The 13,701-nt window shown below is 39.8% G+C and overlaps 1 protein-coding gene across 5 annotated transcripts in view; it reads right to left on the bottom strand.

Moving 5' to 3' along the window:
* Positions 1-12,431, bottom strand: part of PUM2 (pumilio RNA binding family member 2) — a 92,423-nt gene extending 79,992 nt beyond the window's left edge. For 4 of the 5 annotated variants that reach the window (XM_082358492.1, XM_082358494.1, XM_082358489.1 and 1 more), the window contains exon 1: positions 12,106-12,261. The gene's annotated coding sequence lies outside the window, so the exon portion shown is untranslated. Of the gene's footprint in view, positions 1-12,105; positions 12,262-12,412 lie in introns of those variants that run through there. The other variant, XM_082358493.1, reaches the window with a different exon arrangement.
* Between the last annotated feature and the right edge of the window lie 1,270 nt (positions 12,432-13,701).

Here is a 13,701-nt window from a genome sequence, read left to right as displayed (position 1 = left end):
GGCATTCTCTCAATTGGTTTGGTTTAAGAAATAAAATACTGCTTATGGAAATTCTTTTTTTTCCTTTGAAAAACAAAATACTGTTTAGAGAAGATCTACACACTAAAACAACCTCAATCAACGCTAGTTTTTCATGCTTTTACATATCACCTGAGAGAAGTAGGTCAAATAACTTAGATGGAAATGAAGATAATTATTAGATAACGCAAAGTGGCTCTAATGAGTCCAAGATACATGTGAAATGTCCAAGATATATTATGAAGTGAGTCCCCCAAAAGCAGTATTTCTAAATTAATGTTCTTATATGTAATCTAATATGCCATCACCCTAAAAGTGGAACAAGCAGACATCATATGCCTCATGACATAATGTAATACAAAACAGTACCACCAATGAAGAATTACTGCCTAAAAAAAACCCCCAGTAAACATCAATCTAATAATAAAGCTGCTAGATCTAAATAATGATTTATCAGAAATATGAGACAGAGAGAGAGCAAAGTCAATAGATAACACAAGGAAGCAATCGCCCAATGTAGAATATGGAAAAAATAAAAAATTCACCTCATTTCACTATCAATGAAATTTTAAAAGAGGAGAGGGAGGATTATTATATACACTAAAAGACTTAAAAGTCAAATATACTGTATACACTTTGCTTGAATCCTGATTCTAACAAACCAACTATAAAAAAACTTTTGAGAAAATCAGGGAAATCTAGATATAGAATGGGTATTAGATGATATTAAGGAATTTTGTTAGCTGTGATAATAGCAAGAAGATTGCATTTTTTAATAAGTTCTCATCAGTAAGAGAATTTATGCTTAAACTGGCTACTGTCTGGGATTTGCTCTGAAAATACTTCAAAAAAGTAAAATATGGGTATAAAGATTTCACGCAATGTTGAATATGGATGATAGGTCTCCAAGGGTGTATTGTACTATTCTACTTGTGCTTGAAAATTTCCATAATAAGTTTAACAAAATAACAATATGACAAGCAGCCATGTGAAGCAGGTGGTATTTAAGCTGGGCCCTGAAGGATAGGTACAATTTGGACACCCCCCCACCACACACACACACACACACACACACACTTTTAAACAAAACATTTATAAACTGCAGCTTGTAAAGGGGGTTACTCTCCAGAAAGTTAACTGACTTGGGGTCCAAGCTGTTGTTTAAACCTAACATCACTTATTATTTCAACCATATTTTTGACAAGTAGTATATGAAATTAAAAAAAAAAAAATGATTTCCAAATGAGCATAAACCTCTTTGGACTAATTTCTATCAGACACCATCCCCCAAAGAGAACAAGAGAATGTACTGAGCACTTGATTTTATGCCAGAGATGACACTAGGCACATTATATTTAATTCTGATTACAATCCAGCAAAGTAGGTATTGTATTCCTACTTTACAAATAAGGAAATTGTGGTCAATTTACCTACCCTAATAGACAAAGCTACTAAAATGGCAGAGGATTCAACACCATCAAGACCTCAAAAGCTCCGTGCTCTTTTCCATACCAACCAAGCATAAACCATCACTCTGTTCCCCAACCTTCCTTTTGCTAAACTATTCCAGTCCCCTGGACAGCTCTTTGCCATTTATCTCTTCATGTGCAAATCCTACAAATCCCTTAAAGTTTGGCTCACATGCCACTTTCTCCATTAACACCCCCCCCAAGTCATCTTTTTCTCAATTCTCATGGCATTTAATTTGTATTTTTAAATGTATAAATATCATCTTATCCATTAGACTTTAAAATTTCTCTCAATCAGAATTATGATTAAAAAAACATAATATTATCAACTATACACCTGTTAAAAAGCATGAAATGGATGTATTTATGCATACATGGAAAAAATTCTAGGATACTAAGTGAAAAGGCAAGGTGAAAACAGTGTTTCTATCATTCCACTTTTGTAAAAACAGGAAACAATCAGAAAGAGTGACACAACCATTAACAGTGGTCACATCAGGAGAAGGGTATGCATGATTTTTATTTTACATTTTATAGTTCTATACTCTCTGAATATTTCCCATTTGTTACTTATATTTTTAAAATATTTAAAATATATACATGTTAAAAATCACTAAAGTTAACTTGGAAATCAACAGTCTTATATGGTAGAACTCAAACATACATACTACCTATACATGAGAGGTATCATGACTTATAAACAAACATAAAAGAAAAACATCTTTTCAATAAATTAAGCATCACTTAAAAATATTCTCTGGGGCTTCCCTGGTGGCGCAGTGGTTGAGAATCCGCCTGCCAATGCAGGGGACACGGGTTCGAACCCTGGTCTGGGAAGATCCCACAGGCCGCAGAGCGGCTGGGCCCGTGAGCCATAATTACTGCGCGTCTGGAGCCTGTGCTCCACAACAAGAGAGGCCGCGATAGTAAGAGGCCTGCGCACCGCGATGAAGAGTGGCCCCCACTTGCCACAACTAGAGAAAGCCCTCGCACAGAAACGAAGACCTAACACAGCCATAAATAAATAAATAAAAATTAAAAAAATAAAAAAGATATCTTATAAAAAAAAAAAAATTCTCTGGAATTCCCTGGCGGTCCAGTCGTTAGGACTCAGTGCTTTCACTGCCATGGGCCCAGGTTCAATCCTGCCCCTTATCTGTAAACTTCTAAGGGTTTTTAAGATGATATAAAGGAATTTACACATATACCCAATACCTACTACAGTAACTATCTCTAGCCACACCTTCATGAGACTTTGAGTTTAAAAAAAATCAAAATCCAATTTGTAGATCTAAATGTTCTATCATCACCTGATTTAAAGGAATTACACTTGCGGTCAGCACTTAGTTTTTTAAATCTAAGTTAGTTCTACCTTACTCTTTGATACATTCCTGCAAAGTGTTAAAAAAAAAAAAATGGAGCCAACCAAATCATACATTTAAACACAATATATTTGACAGTATGCTATAATAAACATGATTTACATATTTCTAGCTTTCAAAGTATTTCATAGTATGTTCTTTGCTTTGTAAGTATTCTTTGACAAAAAATTAGGAAAGAAGAGGTGAACTGGTTTAGAAACAATTTACCATTACTCCCTACCACTCAAGACTATCACTGACCCGAATTCAGAAAATCCCAATGGAAGCCAAAATACTCCAGTTCTAGGCTATATTTCATTCCTAACAGCAATGTGAATACATAAGATTAATCACTACAGGAAGCTAACTCCAAGTCTGGTGCCCTGAAGGTTTAATTATCCGGGGTAAAATACACCACATTAAAATCTGGGATGGATCAAAGATGTGCCTTTCTCAGTACACATAGTGAGGATCTGTAAATTGATCCTCAGGAAGCTAAATGTGCTAACATTTTGGAAACACTTCATGTACTCCTCAGGGATATTAGCATCTCAATTTTAAGGTCACTGGTTCGCAAATCCTCACAGTGCATTAGAATCTAGACAGAAGGTTTGAAAACTACTAACACTCAGATCCCACTTATCTAAGACTTATTTGAATTAGTCTGGGCAGGGAGAAAGGCACAGATTTTTATTAGTATTTTTAAGCTCTCCAGGCAATGCTTCCCTGTGCAGATAGGATTGAAAGCCTTACATACACCATACCACCTACAGCTAAGGGATATATTCACAAGCACCCTAATGGTTTTCCAACTAAAAAATTTTGTGCCATTCATCATGGTGTAACAGAAACAGAAACCAGAACCAAAAGATCTAGAATATGGTACCATGTTTGCCTCTAACTACCTGAATGAACTCAGACCACTTGAACTCTCTGGTTCTGTTTCCCCATTTACAAATGAGAATAACAACGCTTCCTCATAAGGTTATTGTGAAGACTAAATTAGATAATATGTGAAATTGCAATGTAAGTCCTTTCTAGAATACTGACTCACCATAATGAGTGAACATATTTTTTTCTGCTTAAGACTCAATATATAATCCTTTGACACAGTAATTTCTCTTCTGGTAATTTAACTTACATAAACAACAGCAATAACATAAAAGAATGAAGTGAATAATGGTATTTGCTGCAGCACTGCTTGCAGTGGTTCAAAAACAGAAAATGAACAACCTGAACTCGACAAAAATGGGTTAGCAAAATAAAAAACCATACACTAAGTATTAAAAGTTATTAAAGTTATATGTACTAATACAATAAAATATCCATGATATTAAATAAAAACACCAAGTTGCCTAAGATGTGTAACCTGATCCCAGTTTTGATTAACAAAAGAGGAGCAATGTATATGTTTGTGTGGAGTATGAAAAAAATAAACACCTAACTTTGGTAGGAGAGGGGTACTGTTGGCTTTATCTTTTTATATTTCTGTGTTGTAAGGCTCGTTGACATTAGCAAAATAAAGTTTTTTTTAAAAAGGTCCTATATTAATACAGTTTAAACACATTATAGTTTAGAAGCTTCATCACAGTCAATAGAGTACAAGCAATCTTGTGCTATTTTCAGTTCATTTTAGTACTAGGCTGAATGCCCAACAACCGAAGACTTGTCTCGAATGGCTACCTAGTAATTTTCAATTGTTACACAGTATCAATAGAATCAGTATGGCACCAAGGAGAAATAACTTAAGAAATGTTAATTAGGTTGTAACAGAGAACTAAAGGAAATCATTTGAGTTCCTGGTCTGAGACAACTGGAAAAAACAAAAACCACTTTAAGCAGCAGACTTCAGTGCAGTTTTTAAAATATTTTTTCTTCAGACAAAAATTTTCCAAAGTGTGTTCCTTAATCACCAACGCACAGTGTTCTTTAAAATAAGAGGTTCCTCGTCCAATACATTTAAGATATGCTGCTCCCCAGCACCCACTTGTTCTTTTGCAAGCTGAGTACACGGTCATTCTGGAATTCATTCTCTGTGATAATAACACAGTAAAGGCTCTGAGAAGTCCCACAATTAAAACTGTTTAACTGGGAATTTCCTGGCAGTCCAGTGGTTATGACTCCGCACTTACACTGATGAGGGCCTGAGTTCCATCCCTGGTTGAGGAACTAAGATCCTACAAGCAGCACAGTGCGACATGCATGCATGCATGCATAAATAAATAAATCTGCTTAACTTTAACCCAGTATTATTGTAACTTTCTATAAGCATGTTAACACAAAGCTTATTATTTTGAGAAGCAGCTATTTCTACTCATTTCCAAGAAAAAAATGAACGAGTGAGTTGCCTATTTCAACTTTCTTGAACTTTTGTCTAGGAAAAGTCATAACCTATGACGGTTAAAAGTTTTTAAAATGTTTAGTTTATTATGCCTATCATGAACAGTCTAAGAAAAATATTAGCGGTACAAATCTTTGAATTAAACAAATATGAGGAAATCCTTTAGGTGATGAATATGAATTGTGATTTTTTTAAAAAGTTCCTCAAATATTCAAGAACAAGCCTTGAATTGGTGATCTCTTTCCCAATGACTTTAAAGTGATATGACCAAACCAATTTCCTAAAGATATAAAAGTTAAAAAAAAAAAAAATTCTAAGTTGTTGCTTAGAAAACAACAAAAAACCAAACATCTAGACTGCAGTGTCTGAAAAGAGAAACCAAATCTATGTCAGTTTCAAGGAGTACTAAGTTATATGCCATAAAGTGTCTGTGGTAGAAATATACTTGAGTATAATCTAAATGAAATTTACTCTATATTCATTTAAATAAAAATTTTTGGAAGAAGGCACACCAAGTAACTCATAGGAAATGTACACAATAAAACAAAAACTAATCTTAGGAAAGTAAGCAAATACTAAATAACAAAAACAGTAAGTAAACTTTAACTTTTGAAAGACACAAAGTTGGGGGTGGTGACAGAACATTACATAAAATTTTCATTATCCAATTCCTTGGAGACAACCTTATTTCTAACACTAAGCTTTAAAAGAAATCTCTTATATGGGGTATTATAGAGAACAAAGAGTTGTAATAGAAAATATGCTCAACAACTCTCTTCGCAGATGCAAGGTTTCAGAATCTCATTTTTTTAGAGTCAATCCCTGAAGGAAAGTCATGTGTCTAACTCCTCTAACACAAGGCAGGGAAAGCGATTCACAGTAATTATGTTAAGGTTCCTGGAAAATATAATCTAAATCTTCCCAAGATATAATCTTGGATCTCCAAAGTCTTCTTCAGAATTGTTCAAATTAAAAAAGGCCCTGGACTTCCCTGGTGGCGCACTGGTTAAGAATCTGCCTGCCAACGCAGGGGACACGGGTTTGATCCCTGGTCCAGAAAGATCCCACATGCCGCGAAGCAACTAAGCCCGTGTGCCACAACTACTGAGCCCACGTGCCACAACTACTGAAGTCCTCGCGCCTAGAGCCCATGCTCAACAAGAGAAGCCACGACAATGAGAAGCCCACGCACTGCAATGAAGAGTAGCCCCCGCTCGCCGCAACTAGAGAAAGCCGGCACACAGCAATGAAGACCCAACGCAGCCAAATAAATAAATACATTAAAAAAAAAAAGGCCCTTTAATCCAGTGTGCTGCTACCTGTATCTCCAATCAAATCTTTTCAATTCTCCTCCTTACCCCCACTTTAAGCTCTGCCATTCTCCCCTATCTGGGTCACTACACATACTAATCCCGCTGGCTAAATGCCACTTCACCCATCTCTTGACTAAATTAACTTTTCTAAGTCTTTTTATAGTCAACTTTACCTCTTCCGGAAAGCTTTTCCTGACCCCCTGCAGTGTCTACCTGAGTCCAGAGCACTTTTGCAACACCACCTCCAGTGGCACTTAGTGTACTGCACTGTGTAAACATGAGTTTAATCATCATCCTCTCCACTGTAAACATAAGCTTATAGTTACAGTAAAACTATAAGAACAGGGATCACTGTATCACCAACATCTAAGCACAATCTGGCACATGATAGGCCTGCAAACCTCAAAAAATGAATGCAAGTTTCTGGTAGTCTAGCTTGATGAAATGATACAACTAAGAATATCCAGAGTAACAAATGGACTGAAAGTCAAGTAATACTCCATGAGTATCTTCTCAACCAGACTTACCATAAAAATTAGCAACAATTTGTCTTTGGCAAGATCCTTGAATACTCCTATTTTTGCCAGTGTAGGAACCAAATAATTTAGAGATTAAATGAAGGCACCTTTGGATGAAAAGCAATCAATTATATTTCAACTGCAAGGTGGTCCAAGAAAACATCTGTAGGCAAAACCTGGAGCTATCATCTTCTCTAAACTTCAAATCTTAATTCTGTTTATGTTAAATTGGTTTCAAATGACTCAGGTTTTGCCACAGAAAGTATAACGTTTTGCATTAAATCATGCTAAAAGTGCTAATACTACATAGATGTTAAATAAATGACCTGGTCACCAAAATGGAAGACACAAGTAGCTCCTTTCTGTATACAATTCTTTGTTGGTATGTAACAAAGTCATACCATAGTCCATATTTTTCTCTACCAACAATTTGCCTCATTGACTGCTTAGAAAAGACCTGTACTTAAGAGTCAGCCTGCCTCTGCCATTTATTTACTTTTTAAAGTCAGAATGAATAAAACCATCTTATACATTAGTGAAGACTATCTCCTGCTGATCTCTTTCAGAAACAGTGCCTAAAATCAGAGATTACCACCTTGAGATCTAGAACTTGCTACTCTTGACATAAAATGTCCAGTAAAACTGAACCCACAAAGATTTCTCTAAAACTAGTCTCTCTACACACTTTTTTTCTGGGGGACTAAAGGAAAAAAAAAAAAGTTAACCTCCCTCCCCATACTATCTTTTATGTACTCTGGTGGTCAGCTACAGGTTTTATTTTCCTAGGCAGGTATCAAATAGGTGGTTTTGTAATGTCACTTTATAGTCAATTTCACCAAATCCCTTCCAGGAAGCAGATTTTTGGAGATTTTTATGGTTCAAATATACATATCGCCGTAGGTAGGTGAAAATGTCTGCCTTCTTTTTCTGTCCCATTTGCAGTCAAAGTATACTGACACCCTAACTACCCCTTCTCCCTTCAGACTTCTTCCCCCTTTTTGTATTTGGTAGCTACAGTGAAATTCTGGAATATATATATAAGGTGTACACAATCTAGTACTAGATGTTTTCTAGTACTCTAAAATCTTTTCTCGCTCCACAATAGTAAGAGAATAAGAAGTGAAAATCTGTGATATGTAAACTGAAAATGGATGGGAGTACAGAAGCTATATTTGCAGAGGTGGTATATACTAAAGAAACTATCTTTTTGCCAACATGCTTGAATAACCATCCCTTTTAACTTTTTTTTTGAATTTTTGAATTTTATTTATTTTTTTATAGAGCTGGTTCTTATCCCTTTTTAATTCTTTAACGCACTTTAGAAAAATGAGTCAGGCAAGGGCCAAATTTAACTTTTCATTTTAAGAAAAATCAATGAGGGACTTCCCTGGTGGCGCAGTGGTTAAGAATCCGCCTGCCAACGCAGGGGACACGGGTTCGATCCCTGGTCTGGGAAGATCCCACATGCTGCGGAGCAACTAAGGCCCTGCGCCACAATTACTGAGCCTGCGCTCTAAAGCCCGTGTGCCACAACTACGTGCCTAGAGCCCGTGCTCCGCAACAAGAGAAGCCACTGCAATGAGAAAGAAGCATGCGCATCACAACTAAGAGTAGCCCCCGCTCGCTGCAACTAGAGAAAGCCTGTGCAAAGCAACGAAGACCCAAGGCAGCCAAAAATAAATAAGTAAGATAAAATAAATTTAAAAAGTCAATGAAACAAAACCTTCTGCAATTTCAATAAGAATTAAAAATGACCCTCTGTGGGAATTCCCTGGCGGTCCAGTGGTTAGGACTGAGCGCTTTCACTGCCGTGGGCCGGGATTCAATCCCTGGTAGGGGAACTAAGACCCCGCAAGCCTCGTGGCATGGCCAAAAAAAAAAAAAAGACCCTTTGGAAGCTGACACTTGTGTTCAATTAGGCAAGCTTTAATTTCTCATTTATAAATAAATTGGATCTTTTGAGTTACTGAAAGGAAAAGTCACTAGGGAAAAAATATTATTAAGCTTATGTCTCTAAGCATACTGCTACATGAAAATCTGAGAAGAAAAAGCATATGCTATGCACCTACCTATGTAATAATTCTATACAATGTTTCACTGGAAAAGCATGAAAATAATATTTCTCTGTAAATTCACTTTTCCACTGCAAAAGCAACTTTTAAAAAAATGTCTTCTATCTATATTGCTAAATATAAAAATCACTATTTAAACGTTAGCTTCTAAATGACAGGGTTTGAAGAAACCTTTTTCCCACCACATCAGAATTCAGGAGTGAGAGACATTAGGAGTTAGGCTGATGGTAATCCAAATAGCTCCTTTATTACTGAAAAGCTACACTGGAAAGCATAATCTAAACCTAGACCAACAGGGCTTCCTAACACCACACCCCATAATTATCCTAACCCAGTCACAGGTAGCACCGGACAACCATGGTCCTCCTCCAAAAAGGGACAGAGTCTATCCCTGGTGGCCTCCAGAAAAAGCAAAGTGCTTTCTGCAAGGGGGCAGGCTCTGAAAGAGAAAGAGGAAAGGGGCTGAGCCGTACTTGATCAGTTCCTTCTTACAAACTCATCAAAGGGAAGAGTGAGAAGGTGGGACAACAGGAGCAAGTCAGACTATTTTTATGCTTTCTTAAGAACAGCAAAAAATCTATCTAATATGTCACAAACCAATTTACACTATTATAAGTACAATTATTATCTTAATCACACCTGTCAGTAAAAATGGCCTTAAACTGTGAATGCAAGCTAGACAAAGCCATATGAGGTACAAACATTCAGATGTTTCAAATATGTATCCACAAGTCTTAAAAACATGAGAAAATACAGAATATTTTCCTATCTTAGAAACCCAACGAATTCAAAGGTTGTTAATTTATAAACTACAAAGAACTTGAGTCCAGGAGACAGAACCAACCTCCACTTAAAATTATTAAGATCCTATCAGTATCTATAAAAAGGGGACCATCTGGTCACTGAGAAGATTGGTTTTGGATGTCACACCTGGCCCAAATCTCTGATAATTACTTCTGTTAAACAGGATAAGTACCTGCACGAGAAAATAAATTATCTTTCAACACCAGAAACGTTTATAGACAAGTATGGAAGGTTTAAGAGAAACAAAATCCTTATATTTGTATCTGTGTTCAGACAGCATTATTTGGTTTATATACCTGTAATGCCTAAGAAAAATTGGCCTATTTAAAGTGACCACTTTGTAAGAACAACTTTAATACGGCAGTAATTAACTTACTTTTAAAAAAGCTGAAATCTTACTGATATCAAAACATCAAAGAACTTTAGACTCAAATTGAGAAAACCATGTGTTAAACAATTTAAATTGTTTGAAGATGTTTAAGCTTGTTAATCGCAAATCTAACTCGAAGATAAGAGACCTGTGCAAATAACAAAAATGAACTTTACAAAAAACTGAACTTTAGAAGTTAGAGAGTGGCATGGACATATATACACTACCAAATGTGAAATAGCTAGTGGGAAGCAGCCGCATAGCACAGGGAGATCAGCTCGGTGCTTTGTGACCCCCTAGAGGGGTGGGATAGGGAGGGTGGGAGGGAGATGCAAGAGGGAGGAGATATGGGGATATATGTATATACATATAGCTGATTCACTTTGTTACACAGCAGAAAGTAACACAACATTGTAAAGCAATTATACTCCAATGAAGATGTTAAAAAAAAAAAAGCTTAAGAACCAGGATTCTGAAATATAACTTTAATTTTTTAAAAAATACGGCTTACTTCATACAAAAACCGCCCCCAAGGACACCGAAAGACAATTCTAAAATAACTCAATTTCACCAAAAATTGGACTTCTAAAGACATTCCTGAAATAAGGGAAATGCCAGCAACTATTTAGGACTGTGCAGATAAAGCAAATCATTTCTTAAAAGCAGGATATTAAAAAACTAAGAATAGAAACGTAGACAAAACTATTTATCTTTGTGTTTTTAACCGGATTCCTAGCCAGAAATCCTTAAATCATCCTCCAATGCACCAGGTCACATGGTGAAGAGTCACCTATTAAACACGAATCCAAGCAGTAAACAAGCTTTTAAAATCCTTAGGTAACACCCTTTATTAAAATTTTCTTGGTATACAATACCTTTACAAGTATTACATTTCTCTCAAGCATTTAAAAGCCTTTTTCTAATAAAGCTTTCCTCAAAAACCTTCACCCAAAAAAATCTGTCACCAGTTTTCTGAAGTTAAAATCTCACAAAGTACTAAAGTCCAGATTTTAACATGATTGTCTTATTACACCTAATACGTCCGCAAGTCCCATCCTACCCAAATGTTTAAATATGTGTTACAATGTACAGCTAAGAAAAATCGGTTTTCCCTAGTTCTCAGAAGTAACATTAACTTTTACACGCGTGTTTGGGCATACAACTTTTAACAATTTATCTTCCCCAAATTTGGCCCAGTTCAGATACAAAACGACTGCTAAAATGTTTGAAGCCCCTAATCTCTTCTTTGGTTTTAATTTACACATTTCCCAAAGTATCGAAATCTGTTCCGATAACAAAAACACAACATTCCTAACACACCGAACCCAAGTCGCCTTTTCTTTCAAACCCACACCTGTCTACCGGAAGCTTTTCCTGCACACACTCGGGCCCTCGAGAATTCCCACACTTGTTTTCATAAGCCCACGCCTTCCTCTTCGCCCACTTCCAACTCGCACGCTTCTCGGGATCCACCCGGCCTCTCCCCCCATTCCCAGCCCAAGGGCTGGGCGAGCGGGCGGACAGCTCGGTCTCTAACCCCGAGCGCGCCGAAACCAAGGAAGAGCCGGGTGGGCCACCCAGCGCCGCGAGGCTGAGGCGTGGGGAGGAAAGGAAGCGGGAAAGCCGAGAGCACCCCCCGCCGGGCCCACACCCCCTTCCGGCACCCCTCCCCCTGCATTGTGCGAGCGGGCCCAAGGCCGCAGCCGTTCCGGGCAGCCCGCAGGCCCCGTCCACCCTCCCTCCGGCAGGCGGCCCCCGCCGAGGCCGCCACACAAAGCCCGGGGAGCCAGCCCCGCGGCGCCAGAGCACGGGGAGAGGGTGCAAGCGCGACTGACTTACGGGGCTGCTGCGGCCGCGCTGCCTCAGCCGGGGACACCGACCGTTGGGCACACGGCGGCGTCGCTCTTGGCCGTCCTCCCCTCCTCCGCCTTCGGTGGCGGCAATATCTTCTTTCTCCACCTACCTCCCTCCCCCCCACCCCACCTCCTCCTTCTCCTCCCCCTCCTCCTCCGAACCACCGAAGTACCGAGGGTGAGACACAGAGACTCACAACAACATGGCTGCCACCGCCGCCTCCCCTCCCCTCCCCCCCGGCCACCGGGCGCGCGCAAGGCACTCCGGGAGATAAGGGAGGGGGCGCGCTCACCGACGTGCCGCTCCTCTCAGTGGCTTCCGACGCTTCTCCCGCGTTCCGGGCGCCGGCCGGCGGGAGCTCTGCGCGTGCGCACGCTCTCTGCGCTCGCGCGTTTCGGCCTTCCCTCCCGCGTGTGCTCACCCGCCCTCACCTTGCGGGCTAGCTGCTGGTTCTGGGCTCGGCTGGGGCGCCAGGCGGGAGCGCGCGCCGGGCTCGGGAGCGCGCGTCGGCCTTCGGCGGCGCAGGCGTGGTGTTTCCGAAGTCGGCTTACGTCTCTGTCTTCCCGCGTGGGGCCTAGTCTTCCGAACTCGCTTAACCCTCGGCTTCCTGCCCCGTAGCTCATTGTTCTCCCCCAGCTGCCTGTGCGGGTGTCAGCGCCCCCGACCGTGGGGTACTCCTCGCACTTCGCTTTCGTGGTGCTGGCACCCACAAGAGCCGGACAGTAGTCCAGGCCTTTAGGTTTCACCCTTACCCTCTCCCCGAAGCAAGACGGTGGAGACCCAACTTGGGTGGAAGAGTGAACCCTTTAAGTGGACTGTCATTCTCCTAGTCGTTGCTGAATGGGCAGGTGGAGCCGGCTCAGCAGATTGTCGCCCCCCCCCCCTTGCTTGGCCCGGTAAACACAAAGGAAACTCAGGTTGTTCGCTCGCGGCTCCTTCCCAGGTCTGGATTTCTGTAGCAGGCTCTTAATAGCCTTCCTGTGTTCAGTCTCACTACCTCCAGTGAGTTCTGGTCACTGCCATCTAACATGAAAATCTGATTCCTGGCACTCATCTTCGCCTTCAGCTTCTTGGTTTCTGTTACCCACACTGCATTTCCCAAGTGTGTTCTGTTCAATGCTAATAGATGTCCCTGTAAAAAATGTCCTATAATCAAGTAAGCATGGGAGACACTGGGATGTAAATATTTTGCCTGCTTTCTCCTTTCCCGCCATTGAGCTGATAACAGCAAAAGAGTCTTTATGTACAGTTGCTTAGTCTGGGTAAAAAGAGGCCCTCCCTGAGAATTCGGAACTGGGACTAAGAGACCCTAATCTCTCCCTAAGAAGTCTCTTAAACCTGGGATCTCTGGGCTGATTGGTCCCACCGTGTGGATAGGAAACCCATGGAGATGAGTGGAGTTGAGAGAGGAGAGTTCTGACATTTCTCTTCCCCTTCGTTCCTGGACCTCGTTGGCGGCCTCTTGGGTTCTGAAACAAATGCCTCGATTCAGATAATAAAATCTGCTTTTTTGCTTCAGCTAGATAAAGAGAGTTTCTGTCACAACCAAGAGTTCTAACTAAAAGCCATGCGTATACCATA

Source organism: Balaenoptera borealis (assembly GCF_965194805.1).
Source record: "Balaenoptera borealis genome assembly, chromosome: 15".
Taxonomy (NCBI): Eukaryota; Metazoa; Chordata; class Mammalia; order Artiodactyla; family Balaenopteridae; genus Balaenoptera; species Balaenoptera borealis.
The sequence above is the reverse complement of the archived record's forward strand: the minus strand, read 5'-3'. Positions and strand labels throughout refer to the sequence as shown.